General features: G+C 31.4%; 1 protein-coding gene and 1 long non-coding RNA gene across 2 annotated transcripts in view; one reads left to right on the top strand and one right to left on the bottom strand.

Annotated features, from left to right (window-relative positions):
- On the top strand, positions 1 to 25,121 carry LOC148301800 (uncharacterized). The gene is made up of 3 exons (XR_015838748.1): positions 1 to 212; positions 797 to 928; positions 24,928 to 25,121. It is a non-coding gene; the product is annotated as an uncharacterized LOC148301800 (long non-coding RNA).
- The window catches only part of LOC148301799 (putative G protein-coupled receptor Mth-like 1), a 193,626-nt gene that overhangs the window by 99,705 nt on the left and 66,400 nt on the right, over positions 1 to 27,521 (bottom strand). The gene's annotated exons all lie outside the window — the stretch shown is intronic.

Genomic DNA, 27,521 nt, shown 5'->3' on the forward strand with positions numbered 1-27,521 from the left:
TCAAATTTGTGACGACTGCTTTGAAGAAAAAAAACGACCAAAGCCATTGACATGACATTTAGCATTGTTTGTTTCTTGCACGTTTAACTGAAAATCATTAATAGAACCGACGAACCTCTATAGGCAAATATTTCAGTTAAAGCTCACTTATGCATCGAACAAAAGGCGGGACCTTTATATGGTTGTAAAGTCACATTTGGAAGCAATGAGCGGTAATTATATTCAGTTGAAAATATCAATACGTTATAATAATACAAATAGAAGTAAGGGCATTGAGACGCGTCTGTCTGAAAACTGACAGATGTACATTTTATTTAAGAAGTAAAAATTATTTAATTTCAGAGAGTATTTTAAAATGCTTACATCAATTCTTCTTTCCTTGATTAAAAAAAAATAATAAAAGCACGGTTTCCTTGGATATTTAAAGAAAGTAATGTGAAATAACTTTTACAGTTATTTTACATTACCAAGTATTATTAATTATTTGTTAGTAAACCAACAAGATTAATATTATCTATTATATCAGCTACATAATTATTCATCCTACGGATATGTACTTATTATAGTTATGAAAGTTATAGAAGATGAAAGTCTGAGAATCCCAGAGCTTACGACCTGACATCTGGCTGGCTTAAGCGATCACTTTATACACTTGTGTAACGTTCACTATTCTGCCCATTATTGAACATCCATATTGTATTAATTCTTGAAACCTGTATAAGTACATGTAATTGCTTTGTAACCTTCTATATGGGGGAACGATTTTCGATACGTTTTAAATTATGGCTGATTGTAGCGCTACCAGTTGAAAAATTTGTGAAGTGTTTATTAAGCCAGGACGTAAGATCTGGGATGCACAGATTTCCATCTTCTTTCACATAAAGAGGAACGATAGATGTTACATATCAAGTTGAGACACCTATAATATGTAAGTAAATCATTTACAACATTTTGAGTGTGTCCAAATACTTGTTCACAAATCTGGATTATCTTCAATTATAGGAGTTAATTTTCTTATTATTTTTTGACATCTCAACAAAGATGAAGAAGAATATGGAAGTCTGGGCATCTCACCTATAGATGTCTCTAGTAAAGTTCTAGTGATTCAAGAACAATGTTTCGAAATTGGTTAATATATATAGAACTTCCAAGAATTTGAGTAGTGTGGTTGTCAATAATGGGTAGAATTGGTGAATGTTACACGTGTGTAAAGTGACTAGCCTATGACGGTCGTCAGCCCCGTAAATGCCCAGACTTCCATATTCTTCTTCATCTTTGATGAGATTTCAAAAAATAATATAAGTAAATCATTACGTTTTAAAATCCTTTAAAGAAGGAAGCTATTTATACAAATATTATGTATGAGGGAAATGTATTTCCTTTTTCTTTTAACTCTTATCGTTCAACTTACAAGGGTTTCAGTTTTAAAAAATTCTAATCAACGTATTTTTCTGGTCAATTTTGCACTAAAAGTCTTTTAGTAATGCACTAAAAGGTAAGTGGAGTGAAAGTTCAAGAATATAAACGTACATTGTCATTCATACAACGGTTAATATGTAGATTCAATTAAGAAGCGAATATGTACCTAAGCTCAATATAAAAACGTACTCAAAATAATGAATTCAATGCATTTGATAATCTGCATTTCTTTCTTCGAAGTTGTTCTTCACTAAAGAGCAATGGACGCGCATACAGTACGTCTGTGTTTCCTTTGGCTTGCCGCCATTTTCTTAAATGGATGATATAGAGACGACGGATTATCTAGAAGACAGTATTATTCGAACAATCCTCATTATTTTATAGCAGAAAATGCAAATTCATTAAGACAACGAGTCGCTGAGAAAATTAAAAGAAAGAAAGTAAATGAGTATTAATATAAAATAATGTTTATTCGGAAAAATATCATACAGGTAAAAATCTACTTCAAAACATTGTGAGTTTGTGCAAATACTTGTTCCAAATCTGGGTTTATTCTCGGTATTTTATATTTTTAGGTGGCTGTTGTGAACTCATGTATTCTGTCATAAAATTTATCGTATATTTTATCACATTATAAGCTGCATAAGAATTGAAAATCACGTTTTCAGGCGTCTCGCAGTATGTAAAATAATCCGGTTAGGATGTAACATACACCTAAATCAAAAGATTATAATTAAAATAAAACTATATGATTTTAGTGATTTTAGTGATTAAACTTACATTTTAATAATAAAATGGAAAATCTCAAAGTTAGTGCTTCAAATATAAATTATAAATTGAAAGAGACTCAGCTAAATAAAAGCTTTCTCAACCCAACCATAGATCGGTCCAGTGAACTCACACATAAAGCGTTATGAGATTTATGATGTATTTAGGAATTCCAAAATTTTTAGTAGTGTGGCGGTAGAATGGTGCATTTTGCACGTGGGTTTCTCCATTTAAGAGTTATTTTTATATTGACATCTCAACATAGAAGAATATTATAGAAGTGTGGGTATTTAAGGGAATATCTATAAAGTCGGGGTGAATGTTAGATGTGTTTCAAGTGATATTTTAACCAGCCTATGACAGGTCATAAACCCTGAGAATATCCAAATCATATTCTTCATAATCAATGTTGAGATGTCAAAAAAATTTAAAAATCTACCTTTATAGATGAAATTAAATTGAATACTTATGGGAAGCCTTGCTATCTTAAGACGTATTTAACAAAACGGACTTTAATTTTTGATAAAACATAAATTAAGACAAACATAAATTAAAAGCTCGAATCGTTGCAATTATGAACACGTGATAATAATTTCGGAACATTTGCGCACAAATTTTACACAGACAGAGCGCCGAGCACAATTGAACATCCCACGAATTGTCGATAATTTGAATTGCAATTCGTCTCTGGCGGAATCGAAATACCACAGCATCCGGCGGGATATTTGAATTCCGAAACACGTTCTCCTTATGAATCGTGTTTGAAATTACTGCCGAATTTGACATCTATTTTAAAAATTTTAAAAAGGGAAATTGTTGAGTTGGCGTTAAGTTTTCAGAATTTCGTAATGTGTTATTTAAAAGTGAAAATCAATACACGATGTCTGATTATACTGATTTTTTATTTGATGTGATAGCTGTTTCGCTTTTGAAGAGCATTGTGTAAAAAAATAATTGTGTAAAAAAATAATTGTGTAAAAAAAATCAAAATGACGTGTAAGTGGAAAAAATTCGAAGGGTAATAATTAAGATGGATTTTTTATTATCATTTTTTTTATTTTTTTTATTTTTTTTATTTTTTTACAATTTAATTATTTAATTATTTAATTTAATTAATTTAATATTTAATATAAGAGTTTCTGCTTAGTAAAAAGCTTCTTTACATCTCACCAATAGATGTCTCTAGTGAAGTTCTAGTGATTCATGAACAAGGTTTCTAAATTGGTTCATATATATAGAACTTCCAAGAATTTGAGTAGTGTGGTTGTCAATAATGGGTAGAATTGGTGAATGTTACACGTGTGTAAAGTGATCACTTAAACCAGCCTATGACGGTCGTAAGCCCCGTAAATGCCCAGACTTCCATATTCTTCTTCATCTTTGATGAGATGTCAAAAAATAATTAAGATGGATCCTGTTCTTCCAGACGGTAACCCGTGTTAAGAAGTTCCTGGTGTTAAAATACTCTTAGAAATACTCTAAGAAAATAAAATACTCTTTTATCTTCTTCGTCTATGTTAATAATAATTTATTAAAAAGGAATAACCTGCAAAGCACCTTCTTTTAGAGGCTTATCTGCAGGTAGGATAGTAAGGAAAGGGAAGGTAAAAATAACATCACAAGCACAGACGAATTGAAGATAAATCTTTCTAGTATTTTATTTTGCACTTGGTGGAAATCGAACTCGCGACGCAAGTTTCGCAGTCGAACATTTTCGGCACAGCCAAACCAAATATTTTTCATAAGGGCAAAAAATAAATGTTTCCGGGAATTCGTCTTGGTCATGATGTGTATTTAAAATAATTCCCGAATTCGTTCCGGCTCACGGCAAAGAAAGTTATTTCTGTAAATTTGAAAACTTCGGATTTGTCACGTCTTTCTTGGTAAATACTATTAAGGTATTACAATATTTTAGGAGGAAGAAAATGTAAGTCTGGGCATTTACAGGGCTTACGACCGTCATAGGTTTAAGTGATCACTTTACATACATGTAACATTCACCAATTCTACCCATGATTGCCAACAACATTACTCAAATTCTTGAAATTTCTACATATGTATATGGTTCAAATTCGAAACATGGTGCTTGAATCACTAGAATTTCACTAGAGACATCTATGGTGAGATGAAAGAAGCTTTTTTTTTTAGCAGAAACTCTTCCATTTGTATGTGAGGTCCAAATCCTGAATTATAATCACATACGTGAGAAACGCTAGAAAACATTATTATTTTAGCCCTTAATTTGACCAGTAAATTTATTTACAACATTTTGAGTATGTCCAAATACTTGTTCACGAACCTGTATTATCTCCAATGATAGGAGTTATTTTTTATATTATTTTTTGACATCTCAACATAGATGAAGAAGAATAATGTCTAGATGTCAAAAAAATAATATAATAAATAACGCCTATAGTTGGAGATAATCCTCATTTATGAACAAGTATTTGGACACACTCAAAATGTTGTATATTAAGGTGTTCCTGGGACCGGTGTCCTAACCAAAAAGGTTACATTTCCAATAATGCACAAAAATCATTTGAATGCAAATTATGTTCTGTTTACTGAATTCTATCGAAATCTTAATTAATGTTGCTGCAAAAGGTGATCAATCCCGTGTTAAACTAAAATGAAATTATAAAATCGTACCAAAACGTAACAATTATACTAGCTAGAATTCCTGATTACTTAAAAGAATTTATAATGGAAATGTAACGTTTTGGTGAGGACCTCCATACTTGTTCCTGTGCAATATCTCAACCTGTATATAGCTAGGGATTAGGATATTAGGAAGCAACACCTCAGGAGGTATCGTGATTAATTTTCCCACGGGCTATAAACCTTATCAAAACCGCAAAAACACGAAAAAAAAGTATTAAAAAATTCAGGCGATGTTATGATAATTCTTTATTATTTAGTATGGTTTCTGGTGCCAAATAATACTATGTATTTTCAACAAACAAAATACTAACTTTCATAGTTTTTATTGATTTGGCAATAACCTTGTGGAATGACATGTTGATTATTTTAAAAATCAAACACTTGTATACTTAGAAATACATTAAAAAATTGATGAAACTATCAATTTATAATATGCTTTTATTAACCAGGAATTCAAAAATACAACAGTTTATACGTAGGCCTTAAACTAAGAAGGAAGGAAGCGTTCCTTTGGACATTTTTATATATATATATATATATATATATATATATATATATATATATATGTATATATATATATATATATATATATATATATATATATATATATATATATATATATATATATATATATATATATATATATATATATATATATATATATATATATATATATATATATATATATATATATATATATTCATATATATATATATATATATATATATATATATATATATATATATATATATATATATATATATATATATATATATATATATATGTATATATATATAATATAAATATATATATGTATATATATATATATTTCTCTAATTATTTTACACAAGCTTGATTCATACGTCTAGCGAAATGCACGCTGACTTCAGCTTTGTCTCTTGAGTGACTTGGTTTAAACAAATTCTGTAACGAGAACTTCTTCCTTAATATCTCTATAATAATATGAGTTTTTAGAAAACTCTAATTTCATTTTTGTGTAATGTTATCAAAATATAAACGAAAAATATTGATGTTAAGTATAATAAAAAAAGGAACTCCAAACAAGAATCTTGTCAGGGTATTGGTGCATATAATGTTGCAACAGCGGCGTTACATTACTTGTTTGAAAAAATAATTAAAATATATCATGTAGCTTGTAGGTAAGGATTAATTACACGTACAGAGACTGAGTATCTTCATTAATTTTATCACCATTAAAAAAGTAGAGAATCTGATGCCCGTCGCCTTACATTTTTTTCTAGAGAAGTACAACCACCGATCATTTTGTCGCCCTTAGTAAATTGGTTCTTTACGGTGTATGTACTGGAAGAGTTCTGTACGGTAGTATAGACATGTGGAGCGAATGGATAACGAGAGAACGACGAAAATATATGTGGCGAATGTGAGAGAGAAAACAGAACGAGGACGGCCGAAAAAGACTTGGCACGGTCAGATAAATCAAAACCTAAAATCTGGCGGTGTCAAAAGTCTGCGTAATCGGAGGGCATGTATGACTAGATGTATGGGTGTGAAGGAGGCGAGGTGTGTATGTCAGGACAGAAGAGTGTGGCGTTCCATCCTTGCTGCCTACCCCTGCGGTGAAACGACGTGATGGTAGAAGTAGTAGTAGTAATAAACTGCAAGTCAATTTATATAATAAATATAGGCCAATTCTCAAATCGTTTTGAGAATTGGCCTATATTTCAAGTCCGTTTTGAGAATTGGCCTATACTACTTTCTATTTCTAGCCATATCAGTAAATATATTATTTTAACCTCTTCGTTGATAACATATTAAATGACCGTTATAAATAATATTAAATAATAAATAACTGTTATGCTAGTTACCCCTTCACCTATGTACGAGTATATGAGGTCGGTAATCACTCATATATTAGAGGTGGCAATTACTATTTTCGATAATTCAATCATCACATTAACCATGATGAAACCAGTTTTTGGGATTCTGGGTTACGGCAAGGTTGTCTTGATATGTCATTATATTATTAAATATTATTTCACTTTCTTCTTATAACTTTCTGGTACAAAATACAAGACCAGCGATATAATCATTTATTGGACAATGTCAATTATCAAGAATATGTACAGCTTATAACTAACTAACTAACTAACTAACCATCACGCCGCTTACCCGCAGGGTTAGGCAGACAGAAAAGAACGCCACACCACTCTGTCTTTGCAAACATTCTTCGCCTCTTCCACGTTTATGCATCTCCTCATACATACCCGCCGATTATTTCGACTCCTAATCTGACCGCTTTCAAGTATTTGGCATACCTGATCGTGCCACGTTTTCCTCGGTCTTCCTCTGCTCCTGTTTCCAACTACATTCGCCTCATAAATTTGTTTTGACGTTCTTTCCTCACTCATTCGTTCCACATCTCCAAACCATCTTAACACGCCATTATTAATTTTATCGATAATACTCATCTCAGCTTTGCATTCCTTCTTAATTTTACCATTCGAACATCTATCCACATCGTTTTGCCGCACATTCTTCAGAGAGATCGCATTTCGACTGCATTCATGCTACTTTCATACTTCTTTTGCCAATTCCATGCTTCACTTTCATACATTAGGGTTGGAACCAGGACTCCGTTGTGTAATGCCAGTTTAGCTTTAAACAATTTTATTTAGCTTTGGAACATGAATATAATATGTTGAAGAGGTTTGGTAATTTCTACACTTGCCGTTAATAAATTGAATGAACCATAAAGAATGAATAATTAACACAGTAAAAAATACATTTACATGTAGTTTTGGCGCTATTATTTCTTTGAAAAGTCTTAGGCCAATCAATTTTTTGTTGCTGTATCTGGTAAAAAATACGAAATCCGTTGTGAAACTTATAAATTATACAGTACGTATCCGAGTCAAAATAAACGAGTTTTTGTCCCATTTACCCACATACTCACAACAACAAAAATATTACACATACGATGATTCTCTGATATCCATCAAAAACTTAAGATTAAACTTTGAGATTATTCTTATAATATATGTATTATTATTATAATATAGAAGTATTGTGAAATCAATTATCACATTAGCGAACCATACCGCTATTAATTATGTTTGGCTATTTTATATAGGGCTATTTTCAGAAAACATCGTCTCAAGAATGCTTTTTTTACTATTTATTCTACTTAAAAAAAATTGAAAAAATTAAATTGAACTAATTCTAAAACAATCTTACCTAAATTTGAATGTAGAAAGAATGAAGAAACCTCACATCATTAAAAAATTAATGCAATATATGTAGATGCTTAATAATGGGTAGAATGGCGAACGTTACACAAGTGTATAACGTCAAAACTTAAGCCAGCCTAATGCCAGGTCTTAAGCCTTGGAATGCGTAGACTTTCATCTTCTTTCGTATAAAAACGATAGATGCTTCGTCTCATTTGAGATAATAATAGTATATTTTTCTTATTTACTTTTTCTAATGCTTTGTATTGTATGTAGGTACTATATATATATCGTAAATGGTCGAATATGTATCTTACTTTAGTGCGTCTTTAAAGCGTAATATGACTAAATTAATAAAAGAAAATAAATACAATATTTTAAATGTAGAAAAAATGCAAAAGTTTAGGAAGCGCTTCACGAAAGGGATTATGCAAGGAGAACAAAGAAAATGGCGTTAATGAAAAAAAGGTGCCCAGATTATTCTAATTATCAAAGGAAATTAATTACGTAGAAAAAGCTTGTATGATAACAATATTATCAGACCATTAGAGGGGACCATCTACCATGAAGAAATATGAACTTCTAGTTGCAAACATAATTTAGAAAAAAGGTAAATGGAATAATTTTATATACGTATTATGATATTATGCGTTTGCAAGCTTTAGAGCTTCAAGATTCATGGTTAGAAGCTAGAAGATTAAGGATATGCAACTTTAAGTACCCTAGTCATTTATTCAACGTTATTTTTCCTATATATACATATATATATATATATATATATATATATATATATATATATATATATATATATATATATATATATATATATATATATATATATATATAAATATATATATATATATTATATATATATATATATATATATATATATATATATATATATATATATATATATATATATATATATATATATATAAATATATTTATAAATATATTTATATATATATTTATATATATATAAATATATTTATATATTTAAATATATTTATACATATAAAGTAATTTCTTCTCCATTTCCTTTCCCATATAGCAGTAATGTCTTCGTAAATCTGTAAATCTGGATCGCATGACTGACGGTTGAGTCGAGCATCGCGTCGATTTGATTTGGTGTCTTATGCACCATTTGGAAAATGAACCTAAGTAACGAATTAACTAATGTACGAGTATATAAGTACGAGAAATATTTTATTTTATTAATTTTGCTCGCTGCTTATTTGAGACAAATTTTATGCAATGATAATCGTAATAAATTATTCATTATGTAAGAAATAATGATAGATTTGTACGGCCTCCGCGTTTCTATCTCTAGAATCTAGAGTATCGTAACACAGACTGCATGCTGATTTGAGAATTATATATCATTACAGTAACTAAAGTATCCAATAACATATTCCGAGAATTTAAGCAATTACCGAGACGAATGACAAGAGAAGCTAATGGCTGTACCTACAGAATGTCTGAATAAACAATTAGGTACATATATATGTACATTAAAATTACACATTTCAAAGAGAAAAATTCCTTTTTCATAAAATAAATATTTATCCGTAATTACGAGTAATATATGAAATCATAAATACCGATATTGTGAGGCTTATTATTTTCATTTTCTTCAGTATTAATACAAGACTTAGCTATGTACTAATGATTAAAAGATTAATTAATAAAAAGCTCCGAGATTATGAATTACTTCCCAGCAAAAAAGGAATATCCCTGTTAACCTTCAATTAACCCATGCAATATTACTAGATATTTATCCTAGGAACACTAACTATCCGTTTGTGTCTTAAATCCGTCTCCCTCTCCTCCACTAACTCCATATCTGATTCTAATCCGTACGTCTTTCTTATTTTCATTAATATACAGTAGGATTAATTCACAAAAATATTAGCAGTGTCTTTTTTAAAAAATTATAATTGGTTGGATGACATTGATTCGCAGGAATAAGTTCGGCAATTCATATACATATTGTTCAATTTTTTATACACGTGTATATACTTCTAATACTACCACTACCATCACGCCGTTTCTCTGTAGGAGTAGGCAGAGAAGATAGAACGGAACATTCTTCTGTCCTGATATACACTCCTACCTTCCTTCGCGTCCAAACATCTAGTCGTATAAATAAATATTTATAATTATACAAAATGCGAATAAGTATGCTATTACATAAATCAAAGTAACGACTGAGAATTGTAAAGAATTCTATAAAAAAATCTGCAAACAAGAATAATTTCTTTATATAATTGTGAGATAATAATTTACGATTTCAGAAACATTTTTTATGCTAAGCAGGCGATTTATTTTCGGACGATGAACACTTCATAAGATGTAATGTGTGGGATTCATAGAAATACAGAAAAGTGTAAGTATTTTACTCTTGACAAAGACACACGGTATGTTTGTATGCAAAATATTGTTCAGTGCTCAATAAATCTTACTCGCCACGGTCTTGTTTGACTTTTAGCAGCATTTCTTACATTTGCTTTGCCTTTGGCTGTGTGTCTTTGAAGACTTGTCAATTTATGTTTATGTAATTTTTTTGTTCAAACACCAAACAAGGGAAATTTTATTAGTTTAGTTCCTTTATGGCATCTGGTAAAACGAACTACAAAACATTATACCATACGAGTATAATATACTTTACCACTCGAAATTAAAGAAAGATTGCGTATGATGATATGGAGTAATGAATAAATTGATTATTTCTTTGGGGTCTTCCTTATGGCGAGTTATAGAGAACTTAAAACTAATACGAGAACACAAATACGAACAAAATACAATGGAAAGTTTAGTAAATTTATAGTTTTTCAAAGTGTAAAAAGCATTCAAGACAAGTCCGTAATTTTTTTGGGTTTTTTTTTCATTACAGTATTTATCCAATTGTTAACAGGGGAATTAAAGTATAAAACTACAAACTACTACTTAGAGATAAAACAAAACAAAAATACAAACTAACTAACTAATCATCACACCGCTTCCCCGCAAGGGTGGGCAGAGAGAACCTAATACATCTGTCTTTGCAAACATTATTCGCCTCTTCTGCGTTTATGCATCTCCTCATACATCCCCAGGTTCGATATCCTAAGGAGGGGGGTCAAATAAATATAAGTGATTTTTTTTCACTCTAATATTTATTCAATATTTAACTGGACTGGTACCTGAAGCGGAGGGCTGATCACCTTTCCTTTATGTGTTGCGATCAAGATAACACTGCGTTTATATGATGCAGAAAGTAAAACTAAAATTAAAAATGTTTTTACTATCTTAACTCTCAATAACATTTAAATAAAATTAAATAAAATCCACTGAACATTTAACATGACGAATCTCGCTAAGCTTACATTTATAATCATAGTGAGACAACAAAATATGACTAATGGTTTTCTAAATGAAAAAAAACGTTAATAAATATTGATTAACATTAGAACGAGGTTCGAGAATACCTGCCATAACAATGATAAACGGAGTCTGTCGTAAATCATTAGGGGTTATAGTACATGTTAGAAATGATCTATAATCGTGATCTTGTATACGTAATGATCCATACATACCTCTAACGATGAAATCGGCTTATGCACTATAATATTTATCATCAAGGTCCATGAACTTACCTGTAACAAAAAAAAAATGGCGTTAAAAATCTGACATACCTAAGAAATCTACCTACTTATTGACCTGGAATATACAATATATAAAGTGTTTTTTTTTAAGTTTACTTTACTATAATTCATATTTAAAGCACTAACTTTGTGATTTTCCATTTTATAATTAAAATGTAACTTTGTTTTAAAATCACTATAAATATATATATATATTGATTTTAAAACAAAGTTACATTTTAATTATATTATATAGTTTCTTTATTAAACTGGCAACATTGTTTCTACAGATTGTCAATTTGACTGTTGACAGTTGATTCGAGGTCACTACTTTTTGCCATTTCACCATGAATATACTGAATGACCATTATGCGCGTCGTAGGTTCGGTGAATGGGCCGAAAACAATATTGAGTTTGATCCTCTTTATCAACGTAAAATTTTGTTCACTGAAGAGGCACATTTTCGGTTAAATGGCTATGTCAGTGAGCAGAGTTGCGGAATTTGGAGTGAAAAAAATCCAGAGGCATTTGTCGAGACGCTCTTATATCCATCAAAAGTTACTGTTTGATGTGGTTTATAGGCAGGTGGAATCATTGGCCCATATTTTTTTTAAAAACGAAGACGGCCAGAATTTTAGGTTATTGGAGAGCGCTACACCATGATTACTGACTTCTTCGTACCTCAGTTGAATGGCATTGATGTGACAAAGCTGTGGTTTCAACGAGATGTCGCAACATGCCACTCGGCGGGTGCCACCATCAATTTATTGTGGGAAATTCGAATTTGTGTACCTCTAAAAAGACAACCTATATTTTAAGGATATTGATTGAAAGATAACAAACTATCTGAATTTTGAGATCAAAAGGGGGATACTCTGCCCCAAGTAGGGAACCAGCTTGCACAGGGCAGGTGTAAACTGTGTACTTCGAGTAAGCCTAAGAGTCTCAGACTCACAGTATGATGTTCAAGGCATAATATATAAATGATATTTGCAAGAAAGAATTATAAAAAATAAAAATAAATATTGTTATAAAATTATATAAAGAAAGAAATCTTCAATATCGACGGCAGAAAGTAAGGTTTTAAATAGCACTTAGCAGTATCTACAATGAGATATAATTAAATTATCTGCTAATTTGCGCCAAATGGATTTTCATTTGATTTAATAACTTGCGGCACTTTAGCCTTACAAAATTTATAAATGGATTGCGGATTGGATCGTGTCGTTTTAATATCTCCTAATAAAATTAGCTACCGAGGCCTGATCTAAGATATTTTATTTAAAATACGTTCTTCATATCACTAAGGTACTATGTTGTTTATGTAGCTAAAATTTAAATATTCGCTGTGTTGAATTAGCGTTTGAAAACACTTTAAATTTAGATATTTTCGAAGAAAAAAACCATTAAGAAAGAAGTAATAATAGCTTCATTAATGAAAGCATACAACATGTAATTTAACTAACTAACTAACCATAATGCTGCTTCTCCGCAGGGGTAAGCAGAGAGAATAAATAAAACGTCACACCAATCTGTCTTTACAAACGATCTTCGCCCCTTCCGGATTCATGCATCTCTTCATACATACCCGCCGATTATTTCCACTCCTGACCTGACCACTTTAAAGTATTTGATATTCTTGATCATACTAAGTTTTTTTCGGCCTTCCTTTGCTTCTATTTCGACCTACATTGGCCTCCAAAAAATATATTTTACAGTTCATTCTTCATTTATTCGATTCACATGGCCAAACCATCTCAACACACTTTTCCTAATATTAATAAAGCTTATCTAAGTCTGGCATTATTTCTTTATATCACAATTCGAGTAATTATCAACATTGTTTTGCCGCACATTCGTCTGAGAGACCGCATGCAATTTGCGATTGGAAAATAGATTTTTAATTGGATTCCCTTTCCAGTTAAGTTAAAAGTAATTCAACGCAGTTTGCATGATATGAACATGCGTTTTTGTTTGCGAATCAACGTTTTCATACGTGTCAGAACAGCGTAGCGTTATCATCCGTACAATAATACAATAGACAATGAGTGTGAAAAAAGTAGCATCGGTGAACCGCTCGAGAGTGAGTTTTTTTCTCATGGGAAGATATCTGCGGTCTACATTTTTTTTCTTTCAAGAACAATGTGAAATGTGAAGACGTACGGCGAGCCTATAGACTCGCGGATGATACAAGCATACAAGATACGCAATGGGTGTAACTAAAGATGTGGCATGTAATAAAATTAGAAATTAATTAAGGACTTGATATTTCAATTCCTTTTAAACATATCTATGCACCCACTTTGATCGCAGGGCTAGAAAGAAAGAAAATAACGCAAAACATTAGTCATGAATTAAACCCTGAAGAGGGCAACAGGTTGTTACCGAAACTAGTTGGTTAATAAAAATGTGAGTGGATCAAAACACAAAGTCTTTTTATTTCTCAAAATAATATATCAATATGATCCACAAAGTTCATGATTTCAATATTCAAAACATTCTCTTTATCCTTGGGAGAACAAAAGAGGTGTCGGAAGACCCCAAAAGAGATGGTCCGACGACATAGTCGCTGCGGGGGGTAGAAACTAGCTGCAAGCAGCAACCGACCGGAGAAGAGGCCTATATCCAGCAGTAGAGGACAGAGAGCTCATGAAAAAGAAGAAGAAGAAGAAGACTATATCTTTACGCACACGCCTCTTGTCTCATACATGCACGACGATCGTTGATTTATGTCTCCTTTAAAGTATTTGATGTAGGGTCCTTTGTGACAGTACTAAGTTTCTTCGACCTTCTTGCTCTATCCCATTAAAACAAACTACAGTCTCAAGATAGAAATGTATTTTAAATTATGTATTAAGTACTCCGTTAGGTACAAATGTTGTATTGTAACGAGTACTCCACTCGGTATGAATTTTATCTGGCCATCCGATACATAGAAGTTAAGTGGGTCGCCGAGTAAGTGAGTATTCCTTGTCGCTTGATGACTAGTCTTAAAAGACAAAAGGAAAGATAAGAGTGGAAAAAGCAATATGTCATGTCTTCACGACATTCCAAGGACCATTTTATATCAAAACATACGCAGATAAAAGAACGCTTCTTAGAATCACGTATCAAATTATTATTAATAATATCTTTTATGCAACAAAGGAGCCATATCGTAACATAGAATTTAATCAAAGAATCCTAATAGGGTGATAACAATAATCCTTTCCGCAGCCTCATACACAATTACACATAACATTTGAGTGTGTCCTAATCCTTGTTCACAAATCTGGGTTTCTCCACATAGGAGTTTTATATTGACATCTACAATCCACAATATTGAGACCACGGAAGAAGATAAAGTGATCAATTAAATTAGTCTATGACATGGTCGTAAGCAATGTTAATATCCAGACTTCCATATTCTTCGTCATCTATGTTGAGATGCCATTAATACTAAGTAATGAATACTGAATAATGATAAAATTGGTATACAAGAGTGATGAAATAATTAAATGAAATAAAGTATGTCAAAACGTAACATGTGTTGTGGCAATTTTTCTATACATATGAGTTTGCTATGTATACAACTGTCACATTTATAGAAGACCGGCATTTTTACCAAGAGATCAATAAAACAGATCGTAAAATTCTTTTCTGCATCCTTTCAGTCGTGTCTTATTTCGAAATATTAATTATTTCGAAACATCGAAATATAAATAAATATTTAGAGCTACCGTTACGTGTAGACTAGGGAAAGATTGCGTTTTTTATTTTATTTTGTCGATAATGCTTATCTCAGAGTCTTGTATCCTTTCCTTATTTCACCGTTCAAACATCTATCATACATCGTTTTGTCGCACATTCGTCTGAGTGATCGCAATTCAACAGCATTCAGTGTTCTTAACTAACTAACTTACTAAACATCACGCCGCTTTCTCGCAGGGGTAGGCAGAGAGAATAGAGCACCACACCACTCTGTCCTTGCAAACATTCTTCGCCTCTTCCACGTTCATGCATCTCCTCATACATACCCGCCGATTGTTCCGACTCCTAACCTGACCACTTTCAAGTATTTGGCATACCTGATCGTGCCATGTTTTTCTCGGTCTTCCTCTGCTTCTCTTCCCACTAACATTCGCCTCATAAATTTGTTTTACCGTTCTTTCCTCACTCATTCGTTCTACATGTCCAAACCATCTCAACACACCTTTCTTAATTTTATCGATAATGCTTATCTCAGCATTGCATTCCTTTCTTATTTCACTATTCGCACATCTATCATACATCGTTTTGTCGCACATTCGTCTGAGTGATCACATTTCGATAGCATTCAGTGTTCTTTCACCCTTCGTTTCCCAACTCCATGTTACACTTCCATGCATATGGGTTTACGTCCTTATACGCTAAGGTTAATAAAATATATAGGTGTTAGAAGTAATGTTATGATTCATAACAATCTTCTTCAACTTCTTTTTCTTGTTGGTGTAGACCTTGTGGCCTGTTTTTAAGAGGGATTAGCCTCCTGCAATGTCGATTCCTATGTATCGATCCATTTCTTTGGTGGTCTGCCCGGGAATCGTCTACCATGGGGTAAATTTATAACAATCATTTAAAAAAAATACACCTCAATATTCAATGCGCTATCCTGCATTGATAACGGAAGAGTCAAACTGATAACCTCGACTGTTTTAAATTACGATATTAAATTAATAAAATGTAAATATAAAATGTAAATGTAATTGTTAATTGGTAATATGTGTTGATTGATCCAGTACATAAAGGACAATGAATTTGGTCGAGATTAATTTGCCGTCATTCTAAGATGTATTTCTAACACTCAAATTCATAACTTTAGCTACAATCTAAATAGAGTTACATATTGATATTAATGTCGAAATATCTATGGGTAACTATTTCGACATACATATTTGCAATACGTCTAGTGATTTGGAATGTAATGTAAGGGAGTAATGGGAAATACCAACTGACTATGAATACGTGCCTGACCAAAACCTTCTGTTATTAGGTTTATGATATACAATGTACACAGATGTCAAAAATGTATGAATGAGAAAAACTTCCCGAAAAAAATACTGTGACTAAAACACTGAAGTACCTGAAAATTGAACATAATTAACGAGTAATATTAATTTAAAGTGGTATTGCACAAAGAGAACGATGAATGATAAGAAGAGTGCCATAATAATAAACTTAAATTCTTCTTCTTCTTCTTCTTTTTGTAGATCCTAAGGATCTGTTTGTGCCTTCGCCTGTCGCTCTTCAATTCAATTCAATTGATTTATTTACAATTAACATATACATTTCAAACTTTAAATTTAAAGCGTATACATTAAAATCGAAATTATGCGAGAATATTATTGCTAAAGGTGTAGAAGAATCCTTGGGATGTTGACTCCTAGCTATCTTTCCACCTTTTTGGAGGTCTGACTGGGGATCTGCGTCCTTTCCTTGAAGGGCGATACGTGGAAGTCTGTCTTCTGACATCCTGTTTATATGTTCATTCCAGTATCGTCTTCGTTGTCGTCCCCACCTTACGATATACTTCGTCTAACACATAACTAAAATTAATTTTAGTAATAAAGTATACGTAAAAATTACTAACGAAAATCAGTTATGATTTAATTAAACAATAACTTTGTATCCCAAGTGTACTAAGGTTAAAAAAAACAATATATCAATACATATTTGATTCAATGCTGTCACCATTAGTCGAATAAAATAAAGTAATTTTTGTTTCGGGGAAAAAAATGTTTACTCCAAAAATATACTAAAATAAGGATAAAAAGAATGGCAACGAATGTGTGTGCTTTGAATTAGATTAATATTAGGTTAAAAAAACTATAATGAATTTGGTCTGTATTTCCCCTCGTCTGTGACCTACTTTCTTAAAGTTTTTTTACCGATTCCCCCGTTGTGACACTTGCGATTCAGTTCAGTTTTCGGCTCAAAATTAGATAAGTTTTCGAATATCTTTAAAGTTTGTGAAAAGCATACTTTCTTATTCAAGATTTAACATTTATATCGGATTTATTAAGAAATAATTGATATTTTATTAGATTATGATGATAATTTGAAAAGTTTTCGCGTAAAATATATTTTTGGCACAAGGTCGGGACGGCCTGAAGCTGTAAAAATATATTTACAACATTTTTGGTGCGTCCATATCCTTGTTAAATAACAAAAAAGTGAAATAATTCGATCAGAATCTTACATAAATGTAAAAAAGAGGATCTCTGCTAAATAAAAACTAACTTAAATCAACCACACATACTGCCGCGAACTCACAAATAAAGCGACGTGAGATTTATGCGATATATACATGAGTTCCAAAAATATGAGTAGTATGGTTGTCAATCATGTTCAGAATGGTCACGTGTATACAGTGATTACAAAACCCGCTTATAACAGGCCATAAGCCTTATGATATATACCCAGACTTTTCTTTATTTTTCCATATTTTCCTTCATCTATGTTGGGATGTTAAAATGTAAAAATATATATTATTCAGAAAACATGTAGGGTTAGGTGAGTAATGGAATTTACAAAGAAATTAGTGATGCTTCAGGATTTTTTAGTCACATTTAATTTTTTTATTTTCTGTTCAAAGTATTAGTAATCCGACAATATAAAAACCACGAGTTGTTTTGGGAAATGTTATTTTATATTTATGTACATATTGTATTGTGAGTGGGAGTACCTATACTCCATACGTATATTGTGCATTCAAACGCAATAAAATGTAAATAAAAGACGAAAAGTTGGATTGTCGTCCCGTGGTTAGTGTCATGGACTGAATCATAGTTTCCGAGTTCGAGCCCACTCTACCACAACTTGATTAAAATTTATAATAATGGGCAGCTTTGGCCTGCGTACAATTACACGTTAAAATAAGTGTACGTTATAAGGATACAAATAAATTAACCTATTTTATTGATAAACAAATAATAATAATAAACAATGGCTCGGTCAAAAATAACTCGGTCAAAAGATGCAATCTGCAACCTATTGTCCATTAGATATGCACATTTCCCTAGTGCACAGTTTTCCGGTATCGTGAAATATTTACATATTCGCAAATTATTACCACATGTCAGTTATTCTATGCTATGAAAATTCGGGATACATTATTTTTACAGGGTATAAATAAACTCTACGGGGAAGATTTATTTTATATATTAAATGTTAAAATCAATGTCTGATTTTAACATTTAAACGTTTGAGTCTACTAAATTGTATTTTATTGTTAAGAACATATAAAAATAAATTTTGTGTCATTTTTTTCCCTTGTTATGGCATTTTCAAACTACTATAAATATTAAATGGATTGAGGGTCTTTATATTGATATACAATTCTAGGTAAAAGTTGTAATATGTGCAGTGATAATTTACGGGAGAAAACAATAGTTGAAAGATTTAAGACGATTTGTTTTTTTTAGGATCACAAAAACTTCTTATCCTAGTAACATTTGTTCTTATTCTCAAATAAAGACATTCAAGGACAGAATTCTAGATATTATTTGTATTTATTGGGGACTGGTATGTATCAAATGTGGAAACTTAGCTTACGAAAACACAACATTTAACTTAAGACGGCGAAAATAATGATAACTTATATTTTTCCTTAATAAAATACTAGTAAACGAGGTTGGAAGAATATATTAAATTCCCATAATCTGTGTCAATTGAAAGGTTTGCGCCAAAATTCAAGATGGAGTTATTTCCAAGTCTTGTTATTGGCACAAATTTCTAAGTAGATCATCTATTTCAATGATATGTCGATTGAGGTCTAAGCATTGTTGGCCGACAGTGTGGTCAGGCATTTAGTAAATTAGAACCGTATATTTTATCGATTCCGCAGATTATACAGAAGGATAAATTTAATACATAAATTCAAAGAATCAATTAAGAAACTTTCTTCCCATCGATATAAATAACAAAAAATATTTGAACATAATTTTCTCTACACAATCAGATTCAACTAAAAAGAAACATTTCGGATATCCTACTCGAAATTTGGCTTTGCAAGCATTATCTTCGTCGAATTAAATCATATAGCAAACAAAAAAAAAAGGTCTTCGTAAATACGAGTACATGGAAAACCTACCATTTTGTTTGTTTTTTCTTTTACAATCGATTTTATTATTTCATTTTATTATTTCATTTTTATTTTATTTATTTATTTCATAGATACGAGTACATACATTTTTTACTATATGTATAACGGCTTTTTAGGTATAGCCTGTGTTGAGCCAAAATACTTACATGTTAATACATTTTTTTATAATTTTTTTATTATTATTTGTTTTTTATTTTATTTATTAGATTATATACATTACACACAATAGATACAATAACAAATACAGTATAAAGGTTTTACAATAAAATAATTACACCTGGACTTTAATTAACTCACTTTCTACCTTGTCCCTTCCAACGAGAAGCAACCATCGACGGACACTGTTCTTAAAGACATGATCACTACTGGAATTTATTTATTTATTTTCAGTATACTTTGAATGTTTACAATAAAACTTCGTCACAAAGTGAAACAGCTATTAAAATACACTTTATTGGGAAAAAGTTATATTTTCTCCATCAAATATAAAAACACGATAACTTACAAAAATTGCACATTTTTCGATAAATGATCGTAAATCATTAGCCATCTGGTACAATCAGCGAGTTATTATTTTTTCATTTAGATCAACCATTTATATTATTAACTTCCATCCATTTATCATTTTGCGAAATGGGTCAAGGTATTGGAATTAAAGTGAATCGTAAATTTTTGTTTTTAATTATCCTTGGGCCTCCGTTTTCGTTTACGAAGTTGCCGTTACAAAATGAATTCCTTTTATGGACAGAGTTGAGTTGAAGTCGGTAATTTATTAATCTCCACATTTTCTCGTCTTAATTTCTACAAGGCAGAAAACCTTGGAACTGTTTTGACTGAACCTTCGTTCAATTTGTGAATGATCAAATTAATGATTTATGACACGAGAAAATAAATGGCTTATTTACGAAATCGGTGTCACAATAATTATTGGCGACCAGTCAAAATATTGGACTATATTTCCTGATGCTTTTGATACCAAATAATATATCTAAATGTATTATAATTTGTGGCTTTTTTCCTCGCTAATTAGCAGTTTGATTTATTTCTAAAAAATACGAAAAAATCAGGCTTTTACGATAAATGATCGAAATTGAAAAATAAAAAATTTAACTTGTAGGCCGAGTACAGCTTGTATAAAATATAATGTGACGTGAGTCAGGACATATTTATAAAGAATGTTTATGTCATCTAAGTTGACTATATCATCTTGAGCAAATCCCTCCTATTACTGGCATTGATTACATTGTTACATGTCCTGAATAATGCATTTTTGCCTTTAAACAGTATGTTTATACTTTGATGACTTAACCTGTCTTGCTAGAACAAAGGCTATTGAAAATAAGTTTTTGTTTGATTCTACTACCACACTGATAAAGCGTCAAAGCAATTTGATGCATTAACATCTGTCACCAACATATTCATCCATTGTTTTCTATTTCGATTTAAGTACAAAATTTACGGGCCCGCTAATTGACAATGTATTTAAATACAATTGTTCACCGAGGCCAGGAGAGGCAATTGAAAAGCTTATTAAGCCGTCACATAATAAATTTACCGTCAATCAGAGGTCAGAACCCCGAACTCGTCAGAAGGATTGACGTATTTAACACCAAACTTAGACGGACGATAATCGGGTGACGATTTATGGTGATGGGAATTGTTTCACATAAATATTACCATGTCGTTAAGTGCGCTCGCATTACACAAATGTGATAAAACGTTGATAAATCTGTGTATTATATGTAAATTACATTCAGGAGTCTGGACTGCCATAATGGTGGAATAAAGTACCCGCGATATTTCAAGTTCATCTAGGTTTCTGTTATTTGACAATAAAGTAAATATTAATTATTCATATTATTTTTGACATCTTATCAAAGATGAAGAAGAATATGGAAGTCTGGGCATTTACGGGCTGTAAGTAAATTAATTATTAACTTCAATTTGTTCAAATTAACGATGGTAACCCAAATTTATTTTGGAAATGATAAATACCAACATTCAAACTAATTACAGACTTATAATAAATAAAAATAATAAAACCCTTATCCGCACCCCAATGGTGCATAGGGCACTGCGTCATATAAACGCAGTGTTATCTTGATCGTTTACACATGAAGGAAAGGTGATCAGCCCTCCGCTTCAGGTACCAGTCCAGGGTAATATTGAATAAATATGACAGTGAAAAAATCACTTATATTTATTTTACCCCCCTTGAGAATCGAACCCGGGACCTCCAGAACGGTAGCCGAGCGTGCTGACCATTACACTACGGAGGCGGACAAAATTACAGACTTACATGAAAAATTTATTCTCACTACAGATTCCCTTTTCTATTGTTTGCCGCACCTCGACTATTCCCATAGAGAACCAACATGATTTCTTTGTACCTTTTTTGTATGTGAATATATTATAATATATTGTATTTACTGTTGTTTATATATAGTTTTAAGTTACCTGTCAATGGGAAAACTCTTTTTTAAAGGCTAGTGGCAAAATTAAGAAATAATATGAAGAGAAAATAAAACACCAATAAAAAATAGTTTTCTTTGTTTCATGACTTTGAAACAAAGTTACATTTTAATTATGAAATGGAAAATCACAAAGTTAGTGCTTCAAATATAATTTACATAAAAATAATTTAATATGTAAAATCTTTGCACACAAATACTGATTTCAATGACTAATTTGCACACAAATACCTTTGAAGGATTGTTCTCAATACATCTTATTGAAAGCTGTCCCAATGCATTCTTAGATCTGATACAGAAGCATTTAACATCTGTAATAACTATCAATAAATATTGTTTAATCAAAATAAATATATTTAATATTGATTTCTTCCAAAGAGACATTGCAGACTAACGAAGCCGATGATAAGTTTAAACTTTGCTAGAATAATTTGATTTTTTGGTTTATGTTAGATACGATGCATAACGAGTTCAAACGCAATAGGTGATCGTCAGAAGGTGTATCCATGCTTCGATTACAAGTATCGCATGTGGTATTACGTATACACACGTGGTTATTACGTTATTAGTTAGATGGATTGATGGGTTGGGTCAGACATCGGGCAAATAATGAAACAAGACGTGACGCTTAAAGTTGAAAAGAAACCGAACAAACGTCCCAACGACTGAACTTACTAAAGTTGGCCAGTCGTGAACATATCGAATAACCTCGCGTATACACAACCGTGTAAGGAATTACAAGTCTGAGTCTCGTTTTCTTCATTATAACTTTAAATTACTCAAGAAATTGAATCTAAATATCTCGTTTACAATAGTATATTAATAAACCGAAAAGTTTATAAGGTAAAATGTGTTGTGAAGTGAAAAAACTAATTATTCACTGAAAATAATATGTTTACGTATTTTTAATGATTTTTTTGTAATTTAACTTTTATTTACATATTTATGAGAAGGTATTTAAAACCAATAAAAAACACAACTTAAAAGATATGTTTGATTATTTTTTGTTGTAAATGTGATATTTAGCAAAAATGTTTATATTATTTTATTATTATTTATTATTGCATCCACCTCCGTAGTGTAGTGATCAGCACGCTCGGCTACCGTATTAGAGGTCCCGGGTTCGATTCCCAGGGGTGACAAAATAAATATGGGAGATTTTTTTTTTTTTGAATTACCTAACGTCCAAGTGACTCTGAAATCTAGCTACGGCTTATGCAACACCGTTTATCATGTCCCTACTCAGGCTTCAACTTTATAAGTTTCATAGCCTATGCCTACTTGTGAGTGGATTTACTCTTTATGTTTAAAGTTACTATAATTTCATGTAATTCATGAGTGAAAATTCTAGGCAAAAACACTCGCTTGGGAGATTTTCACTCTCATGTTTATTTAATATCACCCTGGAATGGTGCCTGCAGCGGACGGCTGATCACCTTTCCTTCATGGGATTAACGATCAAGATAACACTGTGTCGCTACGATGCAGTGCCCTATGCACCATGGGGTGTGGATAAGGGTTAGAAGAAAGAAAAAATTGAATTATGAGAAGGAATTTAAAATCAATAAAAAATACTACTTGAAAGAAATATTTAATAAAAAAAATTGTTGGTGTAAATATTATATTTTGCAACAATGTTTATGTTTTTATATTGTTATGTATTATTAAACTCGGAGAAAAATAAGTCTTTAGTTTTCAAAGTCAATTTATAAAATCAAAATGCAAGTTACAAGTAATTGGTTTGTTAATCAAATAAACCATTAAAAAAATATTTTACTTATTTTGTTAATTTTTTTTAATTTTACAAAATTATCATTATGTCAAAAACATGTAAATAGACATTCAGTCAAAAAAAAATCAGTATTCATTTTTTTTATATTGACCTTGCATATTTTTATAATGATTTATGCTAAAAGAAAAGATTCCCAAAAGTAAAGTCACGTGATTAATATGATTTAAGTGACTAAATTATCAATCAGGTGATAAGAAGTCTCGCGACTGCTAAGTGTCATTGGCTAAAACGACTGAGGTACATATCTGAATAAAAATTCCTCTATTCCGCCGGCATTCTCGGGCGTGCTTATAAAGTAGGATGAATAAAACGGTTGAGACTCCATGAAAATACTATTAATCAACTTTAACGCTAATGCATGTCAATAGAATGATTTAATACTCGGATACAATCACATATCACAGACAACTAATTGAATACTGTTGTTTGAAGATAACTTATAGTTGTTCAAAATCATCTTAGAATTATAGAAACATTACTAACGTCACGGTTGAATCATGATCACTGAAATACAAGAACATAAAACATCCATCCCACATGTATTAGGCACACCCCGATTCGGGTAATTATGACTTTGGAATATGAATAATAAGCATTGTTTTCTGATTAATTTAGTATGGCGTTCTTATAAATTCTACCCACATAGTATTTGTCGAATTCCTAAATTTTAAACATCGCAATCAAAATCATTAAAAAAATAAAATAAAGCGGTAATTACACTATGTCAGCGGTCGGCAAATGGCGGCTCGTGAGCCACATGCGGCTCTTTGGCTTGAATACGTTTCAGCCACAAATGTGCGCGATCGATACGCTGTGCTGATATGGAATATTGATGAAAAATAAATGCGAATTTTGTTCACAGCCCAGGTGGTCTGCATAAAATGAAGCTAGGAGAAGGAAGAAATGATGAATTTGAACACTTGGAAAATAATAAAGGCTAAAATGAGAAGTCAAAGAGAAGAAGAAAATTTGTCCGCCTCCGTAGAGTAATGGTCAGCACGCACTCCTTGTCCACAGATAATAAATAATAATAAATAACTATGCTCTATCATAAATTCCAAAAAAATTCCACGTTTTAATACTCGTATTTCAATGTACGACTTATTTCAACCCTAACATATGGATTACATATTGTATTGTTTTTATTATCTTGGTATTAACGTGGTATTATTGTGGTATTAACTCACATGTTCGCCTCCGTAGTGCAATGGTCAGCACGCTCGGTTGCCGTTCTGGAGGTCCCGGGTTCGATTCCCAAGGGGGTAAAATAAATATAAGTGATTTTTTCACTGTAATATTTATTCAATATTACCATGGACTGGTACCTGAAGCGGAGGGCTGATCACCTATCCTTCTTGTGTAAACGATCAAGATAACACTGCGTTAATATGACACAGTGCCCTATGCACCATTGGGGTGCGGATAAGGGTTTTATTATTATATTATTAAAATGAGAAGTATAGAATAAATCGCAATTATTCACTGATTATAATAACTGGAAAGCAACATTTCAAATATAAAACTGACCCTTGAAATGAGTTAATAGTGTTTTTAAAGAAACCACACCCCTAATAATAAGTTGTCGTAGGTCGGGATAACAGCAAGTAGGTAGTAGGCAAAATCCATAAAAATACAGTACAATCCGAAAGAATTGCAATATTTAAAGACATAAACCAATTCTGTAGAGTGTGCCTAATACATTTGGCCAGGGTTGTATAGTGAGGATAGACAAAACGCCGATTTTCGGCAATGAATCGATTATTTCCAAAATAAGTGTTTGAATCAGTTGAGCACATCAATAAAAATCGTGCAAAAACCGCTGTAAAAATCGTGTATACATTGCAAAATTTAATTAATTGTTATAACCTTTCATAACTTGTGATGTAAAATAATAAGTTTTGACTCATTGCAGTCTTCCCCGAGGCAGTGAGTCTTATGCCATAATATACACGGTGTTGATCATCAAATAATTTTACATAATTGCACACGTAAGCTATAGTTTATTACTGTAAAAAATCTAAGCCATATTGCATGTAATTATAATAGATCTATTAAAAATGTCAAGGATCAGATTATTATATTAATTATTATTTATTTATCAAGTATTCATGGCAGTTAACACTGCGCAACACGAATCGTGGTTGCTATATATGAATCGCGAAGAAAGACTTTGATGATTATATTATTTTTTAATTAAATTTATGGTAATTAGAGTCATGCTGATATTTCAACAGATTTATATACGTAATAAAAAAAATACGAGGAATAAAAACCGGCTGTTGTATTATTTTTGCCTGGAATAAGTAGTTTTTTTGTGGTCAAGTCAGGAATAATCGGCGATTATGTATCAGGAGATGCATGTATGTTAAGGAGGTGAAGAATGTGGGGTTCTTTTCCTCCTATCTACCCCTGCGGGGAAGCGGCTTGATGGTAAGTTAGTTAGCTAGTCATATCGCTCACTCCTTTCAACAACGTCATAAATCAAATGTCGTCAATTTTCAGTTGTGCGTGTTTTCGAAATGCCCAGAAAATGTTTTATATTCCAGCAAAAGCGGCATATCTTCAACTTAATATTTACCCGCTACAGGGCAGAAAGTGTTTGTTTTGCATTTTGAAGAAAAGTTATTGTTAATTTTTTTTTTAATTTGCTAAATATTTTTCAAATGGATAAAAAAAACCTTCAGGCTTTACCTAAAAAGATCTGCTACACAGTAAGAAGTTCAATAAGTGGCTTAGTATTTATTTTTAATACATTTTATTATATTTTTAAACTTTAAAAACGAACTCCAGAAAAATCAAGTTTTTTGATATAAGACGTTGTTGAAAGGAGTAAGCGATATCTCACAATAGATTATAATAAATAATTCGTAACACTTTTCAAGTACTCTTTCATCAAGGGATCCTAACATTACTGAGTCATAATTAAAAAAATGTACGAGAACGGATATGCAATCTTGAGTGTCTAATGCTGCTATTTTCTATTCGGTAATTCGGCATCAAGTTTGTGGAAAAACATGATTCGAATATAAAAATAAAACACTTGTATAAGAACACTTTTGAGTATATTAATGTAAACTCGACTAGTTTCGAAAACTACAGATGTTCTGATCAATAGGTGAAAATACAATCTGATACATTTTCACACATGCGAATCCCACTGATTCCATTTCTTATTTATAAATAATGTCTCGGGGTATAATGTTTCGGGAGGGTGAAACTGGACGCGTGTTCTCCATGAATGCAATATGGTAGTTGTTGCAGAACCGGGCTTCGATTATACAGTGAACAATGCACTTAAGGCAAAGGGTGCTGAAATACATGTAAACATCGATAAGAAATAATAAAAACACATAAATAATCATTCCTTCCTTCTCTTAAGGCATTACTCGCAATAATAGAATTCAGTTACGGCCATTTTTTTTTAGAATTTACATTATATTTGTTTTTTTTTTAGAA

This window comes from Brachycentrus maculatus, unplaced genomic scaffold (genome assembly GCF_059751285.1).
Source record: "Brachycentrus maculatus isolate JH-2025_06_01 unplaced genomic scaffold, ASM5975128v1 h1tg000514l, whole genome shotgun sequence".
Lineage (NCBI taxonomy): Eukaryota > Metazoa > Arthropoda > Insecta > Trichoptera > Brachycentridae > Brachycentrus > Brachycentrus maculatus.